The following is a 15,991-nucleotide window of genomic DNA, read 5'->3' on the forward strand; positions in this document are numbered from 1 at the left end:
CTGAAGGAATTGCTGAACTAATAAATTGAATTGGAATACAAAAAAGGGAGGTATGAGGAGGTCCGGGAAACAAGTAAATGAAAAATAAGTGATGAAAAGATTGAATTGTTTTTAACTATTTTTATTTTGTATTTTTTTCTTTTTTCTTTTTCATTTTGTAATACTGTAAAAACCTTAATAAAAATTTATAAAAAAATAAAATAAAATAAAATAAACTGCTTATATTTGGAGCCCTTCCAGACAGCCTGTTTACAGAGGATTCATTCTGATTTACCTAATGGTCAGGGGTGCCATCGGGTGGGGGGGCTGAAGCCCCCCAAAAGATTTCAAATAAGGGTTCGGGTTTTGCCGCGGCTGGGTGCACAGTTGCTGGTGGTTATGTCTTAACAACAACAACAACAACAACAACAACAACAATAATAATAATGTATTTTTTATACCCCGCCCATCTGACTGGGTTTCCCCAGCCACTCTGGGCGGCTTCCAACAAAACACTAAAATACAATAACCTATAATAATAATAATAATAATAATAATAATAATAATAATTTATTATTTATACCCCGCCCATCTGGCTGAGTTTCCCCAGCCACTCTGGGCGGTTCCCAATCAGTGTTAAAAACAGTACAGCGTTACATATTAAAAACTTCCCTGAACAGGGCTGCCTTAAGATGTCTTCTGAATGTCAGGTAATTATTTATCTCTTTGACATCTGATGGGAGGGCGTTCCACAGGGCGGGCGCCACTACCGAGAAGGCCCTCTGTCTGGTTCCCTGTAGCCTCACTTCTCGCAATGAGGGAACCGCCAGAAGGCCCTCGGCGCTGGATCTCAGTGTCCGGGCTGAACGATGGGGGTGGTGACGCTCCTTCAGGTATACAGTACCGAGGCCGTTTAGGGCTTTAAAGGTCAGCACCAACACTTTGAATCGTGCTCGGAAACGTACTGGGAGCCAATGCAGATCTCTTAGAACCGGTGTTATGTGGTCCCGGTGGCCACTCCCAGTCACCAGTCTAGCTGCCGCATTCTGGATTAATTGCAGTTTCCGGGTCACCTTCAAAGGTAGCCCCACGTAGAGCGCATTGCAGTAGCCCAAGCGAGAGATAACCAGAGCATGCACCACTCTGGCGAAACAGTTCGCGGGCAGGTAGGGTCTTAGCCTGCGTACCAGGTAGAGCTGGTAGACAGCTGCCCTGGACACAAGAGTTAACCTGCGCCTCCATGGACAGCTGTGAGTCCAAAATGACTCCCAGGCCAAGTTTTTAAACATTAAAAACTTCCCTAAACAGGGCTGCCTTCAGATGTCTTCTAAAAGTTTGGTAGTTATTTTTCTCTTTGACATCTGGTGGGAGGCCTGATTCCCTGTAACTTGGCTTCTCACAGTGAGGGAACCGCCAGAAGGCCCTCAGTGCTGGACCTCAGCGTCCGGGCAGAACGATGGAGGTGGAGACGCTCCTTCGGGTATACTGGACCAAGGCCATTTAGGGCTTTAAAGGTCCGCACCAACACTTTGAATTGTGCTCAGAAACGTACTGGGACCCTGTGCAGGTCTTTCAAGACTGGCGTTATATGGTCTCGGCGGCTGCTCCCAGTCACCAGTCTAGCTGCCGCATTCAAGCGAGAGATAACCAGAGCATGCACCACTCTGGTGAGACAGTCTGCGGGCAGGTAGGGTCTCAGCCTGCGTACCAGATGGAGCTGATAAACAGCTGCCCTGGACACAGAATTGACCTGCGCCTCCATGGACAGCTGTGAGTCCAGAATGACTCCCAGGCTGCGCACCTGGTCCTTCAGGGGCACAGTTACCCCATTCAAGACCAGGGAGTCCTCCACACCCGCCGGCCTCCTGTCCCCCCAAAACAGTACTTCTGTCTTGTCAGGATTCAACCTTATGGAAGTGGATGTGCTAGACCAGGGTTGTCCAACAGGTCGATCGCAATCTGCTGGTAGATCCGCATGACGTTTTGGTAGATCGCGCTGGATCTCTGGATCCCTTTCCTTAGCGTCGCTAAAATTTACTCCTTCCCTGCCCCCCTCACCCCGCCCTCCGTTGTTGTTTGATCTCTGGAAGGGAAGATGGAGCTTTCTCTGCGCTGCAGTTTTCATCCATAGTGATCTTTTTGTGAGTGAGTCCCTTTGTCCCTTGCCTTTAACCCCCCCCCCCCAAAAAAAAGCTTTTTTTAAACCCCTAAAAAACGGGGCTTTTCTCCTTCCTAAAAAAAGCTCAGCAACTTTGAGCTGAATCCCCCAGTAGATCACTGCCAGTTTTTAATTCTGAAAGTAGATCACAGTCTCTTGAGAGTTGGCCACCCCTGTGCTAGACCAATGTCTTGCCTGGGCAGTGGACTGAGTGGTGATAAAAATGACGAGGATAAAAATAATACAGGAAGATTGTACAGAGTATCTTAATTTTCTTAATGCAGGGAAAGTCAGCACAAACCGTCCAACCATATCCAGTCATCTCTTTGTGACAAGGCTCTGTGCCTTGGACAGCTGTGATTTGCATGCGGAAATTCAGCAGTTCTGTCGCCACGTCAGGAAGAGTTGCACCTGTTGGATTTTATCAAGCAGCTGTTAAAGGCACAGAACATTTGTCAAGGGGAAAAAAGGTGGCGACTCCGACATAACGGATCAGAGCCTTGTCTGGATTGTTCCTTCAAGGTGCAATCTGTCCCTGTCCAACAAACATAAAAAGATGGCGATCCAGCATCTGATCTAATATGAAACATTTTAAAGCAATAGATTTTGCCCCTTGCCAGGTTCAGGAAATAGAAAATTGTTTTCAATACTTCAAGATAGTTCACTGAAAACAAGATTTCTCTTTCAGTTTTAGCTAACTTTAGTTGCATCAAGGCCTAACAAGTCTAAGCTGACAGAGCTGTTCCACCAGGCCTTTGGTCAGGGCGCAGCCTGACCCCCTCCTCTGGCAATCTGCACAGAATTTTGCTTGATGGTTGCCATTAATTTGATTTTAATTTGATCTAATTAATTTTATAATGAATGTTTTTAGAATGTTGGACTATTTTGTTTGTTGTTAGCCGCCCTGAGCCCAGCTTCGGCTGGGGAGGGCGGGATATAAATAAAATTTATTATTATTATTATTATATTATTAAAGCATTTAGACTTTGATGCAACTGAATGTAGTTGTGACGTGATTCATTTCATTTGAAATCAGTGATGCAAGTGAATTGCGACTCAATTAAATCCTGTTGCTTTCAGTGGTGCTGCAGCTGTGCACCTACCTATCTGAGAAAGTAAGAGTTGTTCAACAGTGGGACGGTCTCCATCGGGAGCTTGTGCACTCTCCTTCGTTGGAGGTTTTTAAGCAGAAGTTGGATAGCCATCTGTCATGGATGCCTTAGGTGAAATTATTTCATTGCAGGGTTTGGACTAGATGACCCCTGGGGTCAATTCCAACTCTAGGGTTCCATGAAATACTGCTGTTGTTGTTATTTAGTCATTTAGTCGTGTCTGACTCTTCATGACCCCATGGACCAGAGCACCCCAGGCACTCCTGTCTTCCACTGCCTCCCGCAGTTTGGTCAAACTCATGCTGGTAGCTTCGAGAACGCTGTCCAACCATCTCGTCCTCTGTTGTCCCCTTCTCCTTGTGCCCTCCATCTTTCCCAACATCAGGGTCTTTTCCAGGGAGTCTTCTCTTTTCATGAGGTGGCCAAAATATTGGAGTCTCAGCTTCAGGATCTGTCCTTCCAGTGAGCACTCAGGGCTGATTTCCTTAAGAATGGAGAGGTTTGATCTTCTTGCAGTCCATGGGACTCTCAAGAGTCTCCTCCAGCACCATAATTCAAAAGCATCAATTCTTCGGCGATCAGCCCTCTTTATGGTCCAGCTCTCACTTCCATACTCGGCTTCTCTGAGTTATTCAAGCCTCTTCGCCACGGCAAGGCAGTGATGCATGAAGGGGATGAAATACTGTATCTTCATGCATTTCCGCCCCCCCAAAACCAGCTTCGATCCGAATTGAGAAAAAGAATAACCTAGCTGTGTTCCAAAGTAGTAGTGTTGCGAAGATTGTAATAAAAATGGGGCCATTGTGAAATAACAGAAGTATCAGTATGGTTGGGGGAATACAAAAATATCTTCACACGCACACAAAATATCAGACTGGTGTCTGCGCAATGAGGAACGATGGAATGTAGACTGTCAACTGGAAAAGAGAAATGGAAAGAGCATGGGATGCCCAGCTTGGAGAGACTAGCTGTCTAGAGCCCTGAACAGGAGCACATTTTACATGTGGATCCTTTTGGATGAAAGGGCAGGGTAGAAATCAGTTAATTAACCGAATATTGAGATAAGGCGATTCTTTATTTACTAGCCTTTTTGCTTTTGTCTGTAAATGCAACGGTCTCATTAAAACCAAGAAGGAAAATGCACAGACAATACATATGAAATCTACATTTGCAAGCAAATGGAGGCTGCAATGTCGTAGGAGATGCTTTCGCGCCAAGGGGAAAGCCTATAAATGACTGGCCACAAGCCAGAACAAAAGTTGATATGTTTATGAAGCCCTGTTGGTTTCAGTGAGATTCATGGCCGTTGTCTACGGTCATTGCTATCAAGTTTGTTAATACTGCTGATGGGATTGTGAAATCACAGGAGTGATTTTGTGACCTGTTCTTCTTACGTTCTACTTCTGCTTTCGTCTTTCTTCTTTATGCAATCCTTTGCTTCTTCTAACATCCTGAAAACCCCTTTCTTATTTAAGCCTCAAATAATCTAACAGCATAATCTCAACATGGTCTACTGAGAAGTCCTATTATATTGTAGTTTTATGTTGCAAACTGCCCCAATATCTATGGGTATAGGGCTGTATACTAACTAAATCAATCAATCATCAATCAATCAATCAATCAATCAGTAGGGCTTGCTCTCAGGAGGTGAGGGAATAAGCAGTATTGAATTCAGTGGTGTTTATTAGTCATTTCTTCCATTTGTATGCCACCATTTTCCTCCAAGAAGCTCAAGGTGTGACATACATAGTTCTGCCTTTTTTCATTTAATTCCCACATGAATGAACCCTGTGAGGTAGTTTATGAGGCTGAGAGGCAATGACTGGCCCAAGGTCACTAAAGGACATTCTGGTCTCCCAGATCTTAAAGTTAAAGGGACCCCCTGACCATTAGATCCAGTCGTGGCCAACTCTGGGATTACGGCGCTCATCTCGCTTTACTGGCCGAGGGAGCTGGCGTACAGCTTCCGGGTCATGTAGCCAGCATGACTAAGCCGCTTTTGGCGAACCAGAGCAGCGCACAGAAATGCCGTTTACCTTCCTGCCAGAGTGGTACCTACTTATCTACTTGCACTTTGACGTGCTTTCGAACTGCTAGGTTGGCAGGAGCAGGACTGAGCAACGGGAGCTCACCCCATCGCGGGGATTCGAACCGCCGACCCTCTGATCGGCAAGTCCTAGGCTCTGTGGTTTAACCCACAGCGCCACCCGCGTCCCTCCCAGATCTTAGTCATACTCTAACCACTGCGCAACACTGCCTATCTGTCTGCTTCTGAGTATAAATGTTTAAGATTGCATTGTTAGTCTGATTCTTCAACTCGCCATCCTTTTTCTTTGACTGCTTCCCACCCCCCATTCCTTTCCATAAGAAGTTCAATTTCCGTCGCCCACTTTTAGAGACTCAACCCCCATTTTTCTCTGCATTCTCTTGCTGCTATTTTTATTGTGCTCACGCCTTCCATCCTGAGTATTGTGCCCCTTTGATCTCTCCCCCCTCCAATCCCAACCAGCTCTTTCTCACTTCCTCTTCAATTGCCACCCTTCCTCCTCTTTCCTTTGCATTTCCTTGACTGCTGGTCTGTAGGCAAGGCCACAGCTTCCTTAATCACTAATACAGAAGCTAGTTTTCCTGCAGGAATCCAATAAAAATGTTGTTCTGTATCATCAAAGATGCTAAAATTATACCTGCAGAGGATATAGACGTTTGAAGATTGTCTGACTTAATCCAGCCAAAGCTTAACAATTTGGATTGATTTCAGAGTCTTCCTTTCCCGATGAAATGAATTGAACTTTGAAGTGATTGACTTGACCTGGCTGTGTACACATTAATGTTTACTCCAGCTCAAGCACACTCCCACTGCTGGCATTTGAAGCCAAGTAACACGGGTGGCGCTGTGGTCTAAACCACTGAGTTTGGGCTTGCCGATCAGAAGGTCGGCGGTTCAAATCACCGCGACGGGGTGAGCTCCGGTTGCTCAGTCCCTGCTCCTGCCAACCCAGCAGTTCAAAAGCACTTCAAAGTGCAAGTAGATAAATAGGTACCGCTCCGGCGGGAAGGTAAACGGCGTTTCCATGCTCTGCTCTGGTTCGCCAGAAGCGGCTTAGTCATGCTGGCCACATGACCCAGAAAAACTGTCTGGGCAAATGCCGGCTCCCTCGGCCTGTAAAGCGAGATGAGTGCCGCAACCCCAGAGTCGTCTGCGACTGGACAATGGTCAGGGGTCCCTTTACCTTTACCTATGCATGACATTAGACACTGTCCCTAGGTATCCTGCAGCTTCTCGAAAAAATACTCCTGTTTGATGTGCTTCCCTTCAAACCAGCTTCCATCTGATTAGAAAACGGAAGCCATGGTTGAGCTGAGGTGTGTACATTGCAGGCAGTTGTCGCACATGCTCAGATGACCGCTTCCGTGAATTGGGAGTTTGGTGCAGGGAAACAAATCAGGTAATGGGCATAAAGTGAAGGCATTGCTGCCCCTGCTCTACAACAACATAAAAATGTGACTTGAAATGCAACAGGGGATAATGGCCTTGCTGCGTTTTAAGCCGCAAATTTGTACACAGCCTGGGTCGTGCGCTATCTTTGCAAGGACTGAGTTTAGTATCATAATGGCACATTATGCATCAGCGGCGTAGCTAGCTGCTTGGGCGCCTGGGCAGTGTGGAGCTTGCTGGCACCTGAGCCACCGCGTCGCTCCCAGGACAGACGCATGGCTCGGGCACACTGCAGGCCCCACGGTAAGGGCTGCCCCAGTGCCGCCCACACCGCCCCCCCTAGCTATGCCTCTGTTATGCATTTATATGAGTTGCAGAAGAAGAAGAAGAGTTTACATTTGATATCCCGCTTTATCACTACCTGAAGGAGTCTCAAAGCGGCTAACATTCTCCTTTCCCTTCCTCCCCCACAACAAACACTCTGTGAGGGGAGTGGGGCTGAGAGACTTCAAAGAAGTGTGACTGGCCCAGGGTCACCCAGCAGCTGCATGTGGAGGAGTGGGGAAGCGAACCTGGTTCACCAGATTATGAGTCTACCGCTCTTAAGCACTACACCAAACTGGCTCTCCTGCAGGAATGGGGTGGGCCAAATTTTTTCCCTCCTTTCCAGTCCCTAAGCGGGAAAGGTAATAGGGTTCACAGCAGCTGGCGGTTTCGTTTCATTCCACTTTTAGTTTGCATAACCGCCTTTCTATATTACTCTACGCAAGGCGGTTTACAAGCTGAAGAAACAACAAATATCACACACCTTATAACAATCTGATCCATTTATTGAGTTTTTATATTCTGCTGGAAGTCACCTGGAGTGTCTGGGGAAAACCGAGCCAGATGGGCAGGGTATAAATAACAAGATTATTATTTAAATAATTATTATAATTATTATAATTATTATTATTATTATTATCCAATGCAAAACATAAGTTAAAAATAATCAACTTACATCAAATAAAGTAATATTCAATAATCCATTAGTGCACAATGAAATTAAATATCAGCAAACAATAATTAAACAGAAGTTCACTCAGCAACTACAATTAATGATTACAAAACTATAATCAGTAATCCAGGCTATGTAGAAATAGAGGAAGCTGCTTTATACTCAGTCAGACCATTTGTCCATCTACTCCAGTATTGTCTACACAGACTGGCAGCAGCAACTTTCCAGGGTTTCAGGTAGGGGACATTGCCTGGAGTTGCCAGGCATCGAACCTGAGACCGTCTGCCTCCAAAACACCTGCTCTGCCCCTGAGCTGTGGCCCTTCCCCTGAAGGAGCGTCTCCACCCCCATCGTTCAGCCCGTACACTGAGGTCCGGCTCCAAGAGCCTTCTGGCAGTTCCCTCACTGCGAGAAGTGAGGTTACAGGGAACCAGGCAGAGGGCCTTCTCGGTAGTGGCGCCCGCCCTGTGGAACATCTTCCCATCAGATGTCAAGGAAATAAAGAACTATCTGACTTTTAGAAGACATCTGAACACCATGCAGCACAAAACCTCCAGATAAAAACCTGGCGAACCAAAGGCTTATATCGCCTAATAGACTTTTATAAAAATAACAAACCCTTGTCAACACAAGAAATACAAGACAAACTAGAAGACACCCAAATGCCCTGGTTAACACAACACCAACTACATGCCCTCTTAAACAACCCAACAGTAAAATCAGCAGCAACTAGGCCCCTGACAACCTTCGAAAACCTCCTCCTAACAACAAAGGGAAACAGTAAAGGGATGGTATCCGCAATATACAAAATACTACTCCAAAATCCCGCAAATCCCCTAGACGCAATCAAAAAACAATGGGAGAACGACATAGGCTATGAGATTAACCCCACTCAATGGACCAGAATGTGGTCTAAACCCCTCTTTAAATCCATATCAACGAAAAGAAAAGAACTCACACTGAAACTCACCTACAGGTGGTACCTAACACCAAGGAAACTAGCGCTAATACACCCAGGAACCTCACCAAAATGCTGGAGAGGGTGCACCTCCACAGGCACATACTTCCACATGTGGTGGGAGTGTCCCAAAATCCAACTATTCTGGACAACAGCCATACAAGAAATATGTAAAATAACTAAGCAAGTAATAGACATCACCCCAGAATTGGCCCTACTAAACATCTTCCAAGACAACAATGCCCATTTACACCACAAAGAACTCATAACCCACCTGCTCTCAGCAGCCAGAAATACCATAACCAGACACTGGAGAGACCTGTCAGGAGTAAGCATGGACCAATGGTACCAAATAGTATGGGAAACAGCCCTACTAGAAAAATTAACTAATAAACTGAAACTGACACGGGGACAAACAGAAGAAGACACCTTCACCCCGGTATGGCTCCCCTTTATCACACACACAGTCCAACAGGACAATGACAATAATCCACCAACAGCATACAAATCAATATAGCTAACCTGATCCAAAACACCCACCCACCTCACTCACACACGAAAACAAAGATCACCACAGCCAATCACAAGCAAACAATCACACCCCAGGCCAACCCCAACCTCTCTCACCACCAAAGGAACACAAGTGAACAACACAAGCAACGCTGACACCAAACTCTACATACATTAAACATAATAGAAACACCGCCACCCGACCCCACCCCCATCCATCTTCCCTCTCTCCACCCCCCCTTTCTTTTTTCTTTCTTTTTTCTTCTCCCCCTAATGCCTCAACAAATGAAACGGATTTGTAAAAATGTTACATGGAAGAAGAAAAAAATACGAGGCACCACACTTCTGTAAAACAAGAAAATCCTTAATAAAATATTTTAAAAAACCAAAAAAGAAGAAGAAGACATCTGAAGGCAGCCCTGCTTAGGGAAGTTTTTAATGTCTGATGTTTTATCATGTTTTTAATATTCTGTTGGGAGCCGCCCAGAGTGGCTGGGGAAACCCAGCCAGATGGGCGGGGTATAAGTAATATATTATTATTATTATATGTAGGAACCCCATGCAAAATGCACATCAGTGTGTAAGTATTTCCATTAACACTTTACTAACCCTGCCTCTCCTCTCTCTTTGACATGCTGCTAGAGAGTGAACCACCAAAGGGTAAGCTGAATTGTGCAGTCTGCAAATTTCCACGAAGACCTTCCTGTGTTTCTCGTCTTTTGGGGGTCAACTCAGCTTCGCTCAAGCCAGGCCTGGAAGGGGTGCTTGGAGCTAGAATCTTTAAATATGGTGGACTGGACTGTCTTAATTAAATGCATAATGCCCTTGCTGAGAAAAACATTGCTTTGCGTATATTGATGGAGAACAGAAGCAACACGATCTTGGTCACAGCAATTCACAAAGTGTGCTGCTCTTTGCCTTAAGCCCATTTCTGTGTTGAAATAGAAGTGCTGAAACTGCTTTTGTGAAAAGCGTCTGGCTTAGAGGTGGTGAACATGTGGTCCTCCAAATGCTTTTTTGGTACTATTTTTATTAATATTTCATTAAGAGAATTTCATTTGTAAAAAGATTAGGGGGGGGGGGAGAGAAAGAAGGAAAAGAATGAGAGAGAATGAAAAAAGAAAGAAAAAATGCTGTTACATTTCCGTGCATTATTATACAGATCTATGTATTCTTTTTATCCTAATACACATATAATTGTCAGCAACCTAACCCATTCTGTGTAAACTCATTCCAAATACCATTGTATTAATCCAAAGAAAGACTGCGTCTATAAACTGTCCATTCATATGTTCCCAGTGTTGTCAAGCCATTGTTAAAGGGGAATCGTATCTCTATTTTCCCCATTCATCAGTATCGGTCTCTTGGTCACCATTAGTGCACGTAGAATCCATTTTTGCTGTCCTATTGTCAATTTCCATACAATGGGTATACAGTTCAAGAGCACATTCACCTCTGAAAATCTTAAAAATTTCCCCAAGTGTCTTGCTTATAGAGTCCAGCACTTTCTCCTAAAACTTAGTAAATGTGGGACACAGTAAAAGCATATGTTTCGAAGAAGCATTATCCATATTACCTCTCCAACAAAGAGCTACATTAGATAGTCTTTTCTTATACAAATGAAAGGGAGTCCAATAGATTCTAAGTTGTATTTTCTGTTGTAGAAGTCTTAGTTTAAGATCTATCGATACATCAAATATCAAAGCCAAATATGGTCCTCCAAACATTATTGAACTACGGTTCACAGCAGCCGTAGCCAAAGTAGACAGTGATCAGGGATGATGAGAATTGTAGCCATTTACCACAATATAAGTAAAGATAAAGTAAAGGGACGCGGGTGGTGCTGTGGGTTAAACCACAGAGCCTAGGGCTTGCCGATCAGAAGGTTGGCGGTTCGAATCCCTGCGATGGGGTGAGCTCCCGTTGCTCGGTCCCTGCTCCTGCCAACCTAGCAGTTCAAAAGCACGTCAAAGATAAATAGGTACCACTCCGGCGGGAAGGTAAACGGCGTTTCCATGGGCTGCTCTGGTTCACCAGAAGCGGCTTAGTCCTGCTGGCCACATGACCCGGAAGCTGTACACCGGCTCCCTCAGCCAATAAAATAAGATGAGCGCCGCAACCCCAGAGTCGGCCACGACTGGACCTAATGGTCAGGGGTCCCTTTACCTTTACCTTTAAGTAAAGATCATTACAATCCAGGATAGAATTAAGTGCATTAAAGCACATTGTATTCTGTGTACTGTGGTGTTCTAGTTAATTCTACAGGCTTTGTGATAATTCTGTGGGCAGGCTAAATGACTTAAGAGTCCTCAACTCCAGATGCTTGATGGAATGACATGTAACATTGGCTTCCTTAGCAAATTCCAAACTTATGAACAGGGTGACATCCAACTAAAGTTGAAGATGAATAATAATAATAAAAATAATAGCAGCTGTGACTCAGGGGATAGCATATGGCCAAGCTGAGCACACACCCAGGCAATTCTGAGAATGTCCCTTTCTCAGAAGCTGCTCTCCACAGAATTCCCAAATTGCTGTTTCCTGGACCCTGAGTTCAAGACAGAGTGCTGAATTCATCTAGCCCAGAACGCCAGCAGAAGGCAGCTCAAGGACTCCTGCTAGCACAACTGGGTTCCCCCCCCCCCCTTAGGCTTGGGCAATAATATACAGTGGTACCTCGGCTTACAGACGCTTCAGGTTACAGACTCTGCTAACCCAGAAATAGTACCTCGGGTTAAGAACTTTGCTTCAGGATGAGAACAGAAATCACGTGGCGGCGGGAGGCCCCATGAGCTAAAGTGGTACCTCAGGTTAAGAACATTTTCAGGCTAAGAACGGACCTCCGGAATGAATTAAGTTCTTAACCCGAGGTACCACTGCATCCATATATCGCCCAGGACCGGTATTAGGGGCAGACCGCCATGACGGCTCCTGAGTCCTTCTGCTACCAGCGCCCCACACGCTGAGGGAAAAACAAACTGCAGCCGGGTGCTGGCGGCAGAGGGACTCAGGAGCAGTGGCGGTTTCACCAGCGATATACCCCTGAGTGAAACCGCCATCTTGTTCCTCCATCTGCTTCAACAAGCCCCATGTCCCTCTGGCTTGAGCACGCTGAAGGGACATGGGGCTTCCTCAGCTGGGGGGCAAGAAGGCTCGAAAAAGCTCTCCTGCCCCCCAGCTGAGCCTTGCCAGTCTCCCTTGCCTTCCGCCCCCCTGGGATGGGTGAGGGGAGGTGCCAACGGGCTGCTTCTTCATCCAGGGAGGGAGAGGCTTGCTCCCCTCCCTGCCCGTGCCAAGGCTGAGGATGTGGCAGGCCTACAGAGGGTTGGCACCGCTGCCTCATCTGCCGCTGCTTGGACATGGGCTCTTTTCTGACATTGTGAGATACAGTGGTACCTCAGGATGCGAACGGGATCCGTTCCAGAGCCCCGTTCGCATCCTGAATGGAACGTAAGACTCAACAGCGCGTCTGCATGTGTGCGGGCCATGTTTTGCCGCTTCCGCGCATGCGCATGGTGTCATTTTGAGCATCTGCGCATGCATGAGCGGCGAAACTTCCGGGTTACTTCCGGGTTGCTGCAGAGCACAACCTGAAAGCGCTCAACCTGAAGCACATTCAACTCGAGGTATGACTGTACCGCCACATCGCGGTGTTTAGTTGGTGGTATATTACGACGTTGGTAAACAGTTATCGCCCAGCCCCAGCCCCACCCCAATGCCTGCCCCAAACTTACTCTGGAGGGTCAGGAGAGACCCCTGGGCAGTGCAGAGGGCGAAGGAGTGGGGTTGTTCCATCTGGCAAGTAAATACCATATTTTTTGCTCTATAAGACTCACTTTTCCCCTCCTAAAAAGAAAGGGGAAATGTATGTGCGTCTTATGGAGCGAATGCAGGCTGTGCAGCTATCCCAGAAGCCAGAACAGCAAGAGGGATTGCTGCTTTCACTGCGCAGCGATCCCTCTTGCTGTTCTGGCTTCTGAGATTCAGAATATTTCTTTTCTTGTTTTCCTCCTCCAAAAACTAGGTGCGTCTTATGGTCTGGTGTGTCTTATAGAGCGAAAAATACGCTAAATGCTTGCACTGATGGGGCCATCAGAAGAATGTGGCATCGAGTTCCCCTTACGGTCTAGAAATTTCACGTGATCTTTTCCCACCGGCAATATATTTTCAGGGCATGAACATGCTGTCCGCCAAAGTTTAAAAAGCTGTTGAAATCCCCCCCCCCCCTTATGTGCAGCCCTTTGAGACAAAATTCAGCTTGTATCTAGGTGGTCGGTGGATATACCGCTGGGGAATGCAGCCAGTTTTCGATATGATATCTTTATTGTCATTGTCCCATACAGAACAATGAAATTGAAAAATCTACATAAGACATTCAAAAACCCCTAAAAACTCTGAAACCCCATTTTAAAATACAATATACTATAGAGACTCCTTATGCTGCATTTAAAACCAGAATTGCATTTGGATAGAAACTGTTTCTCAGGTGGCTAGTCCTGGCCTTTATAACCCTATACCTTCTTCCAGAAGGCAGAAGCTGAAAGAGATCATTTCCGGGGTGCGTACTATCCTGCGCTATCTCTGCCGCTTTCTTATGGCACCTGACAGCATAGATTTGATCTAAGGTGGGAAGAGTGCACCCAAATATTCTCTCTGCAGTCTTTACAACCCTAGACAGCATTATTTTTTCCCTGGCCGTGCAGCTCCCAAACCACACACACAGACCATAAGTTGATACACTCTCCACAGTACAATGGTAAAATGCCATCAACAGGTCCTTTGAGAGATTGTTTTTCTGGAGGATTCTCAGAAAATATAACCTCTGCTGTGCTCTCTTCATCAGGTCTTTGCTGTTTTCTCCCCAGGTTAGGTCATCTCTCAACTCCATTCCCAGTAATCGAAACACCGAGACCTGTTCCACGCGCTACCCCTCAATAATAAGTGGCTAAATATTCAATTTACATTTCCTAAAGTCCACAATAACCTCTTTTGTTTTCTTTAAGTTAAGGAGTAAGTTTCCTCTTTAAAAAAAAACAAAAACTGGCTAACCGTAGCCTTTGCGTCAGTAAGTTTCTGCTTAGATTAGTAAGAAGAAGAAGAGTTTCAGCAGTGGGCAAGGCCGGGCAGGGAACCTCATCTCCTTACTTGACATCTGGCAGGAAAAATATCTTAACCCTGGAGAAAACTAAGGCGTGAAGGAGACAGCTGGTTTGGAACAAAGGGGAGATTAAAAGCAGCTTTAAAACAACAACATAACCTTGCATGTCAAAATTGGTAATGATAGCACTGTCCAATGTGACTAAAATGAGATGGGCTGTGTTCTTGTGTGTGGACTGTGGAGGCCAGGGTTTGGGAACTTTGCAGCCTCCAGATGTTGCTAAAACGCAACTCCCATCAGCACCAGCAAGCATGGCCAACAGCCAGGGGTGATGGGAGCTATGGTTCAGCAACATCTGGAGGACCAGAAGTTCCCCGCAGCTGGAATAGATCAATAATGTGGGTGGGCGTGAGATGTGCCACAAACTGATCCTAAGTTAGTCTCTCACATTTCAGTGAATAATAATAATAATAATAATTTATTATTTATACCCCAGCCACTCTGGGCAGCTTCCAAAAAAATATTAAAATACTGTAATACATCAAGCATTAAAAACTTCCCTAAACAGGGTTGCCTTCAGATGTCTTCTAAAAGTCTGGTAGTTGTTGTTCTCTTTGACATCTGGTGGGAGGGCGTTCCACAGGGAGGGCGCCACTACCGAGAAGGCCCTCTGCCTGGTTCCCTGCAACTTGGCTTCTCACAGTGAGGGAACTGCCAGAAGGCCCTCGGTGCTGGACCTCAGTGTCCGGGTAGAACGATGGGGGTGGAGACGCTCCTTCAGATATACTGGACCGAGCCCGTTTAGGGCTTTAAAGGTCAGCACCAACACTTTGAATTGTGCTCGGAAACGTACTGGGAGCCAATGTAGGTCTATTAAGACCGGTGTTTTATGGTCACGGCGGCCGCTCCCAGTCACCAGTCTAGCTGCGGCGTTCTGGATTAGTTGTAGTTTTGGGGTCACCTTCAAAGGTAGTCCCACATAGAGCACATTGCAGTAGTCCAAGCGGGAGATAACCAGAGCATGCACCACTCTGGCGAGGCAGTCTGCAGGCAAATAGGGTCTCAGCCTACGTACCAGATGGAGCTGATAAACAGCTGCCCTGGACACAGATTTGACCTGTGCCTCCATGGACAGCTGTGAGTCCAAAATGACTCCCATTCTGCGCACCTGGTCCTTCACCTGGTGGAAAGGTGGGGAAACCAGTTGCCAGAACAATTTAGCATCATTCTTTAAGGAAGCGTTTAATAGTTAGGACCAGGAAATATATTCAAATAGCCATTTCTTTGTTGCTGACAGTGCTTTATATTCTCTTTTAAATTCAAGATAGGCTGGAGGTAAGTGACTTAAGACCTACTTTCCTATACTCTTTTCAAGAGTCCCTAAGATCTTTTTTCTTTCCACGACAATCATGGTCAAACCAGTCATGCCCTGTGGAATTAATGGTTTTGTCACCTGAATTTACCTTAGTTGAGACCACATCCTTTATGAGTTCAGTAAGATTATAATGTGCCTCAATAGAAGCTTCTACAGATTGACCATTTATAATTTTTGATCTTAAATGAATTGCTGGTTCCGAATTGAGTGTGGTGTTAACTGCAGTAGACTACAGTGGTACCTCAGGTTACATACGCTTCAGGTTACAGACTCCGCTAACCTGGGAATAGTACCTCGGGTTAAGAACTTTGCTTCAGGATGAGAACAGAAATCGTGCTCTGGCGGCGCGATGGCAGCGGGAAGCCCCA

General features: G+C 45.8%; 1 protein-coding gene across 2 annotated transcripts in view; it reads left to right on the plus strand.

Annotated features, from left to right (window-relative positions):
* RFTN2 (raftlin family member 2) overlaps nt 1-15,991 on the plus strand; it is a 50,935-nt gene that overhangs the window by 29,207 nt on the left and 5,737 nt on the right. The gene's annotated exons all lie outside the window — the stretch shown is intronic.

Source organism: Podarcis muralis, chromosome 1, assembly GCF_964188315.1.
Source record: "Podarcis muralis chromosome 1, rPodMur119.hap1.1, whole genome shotgun sequence".
In the NCBI taxonomy this organism is placed as follows: domain Eukaryota; kingdom Metazoa; phylum Chordata; class Lepidosauria; order Squamata; family Lacertidae; genus Podarcis; species Podarcis muralis.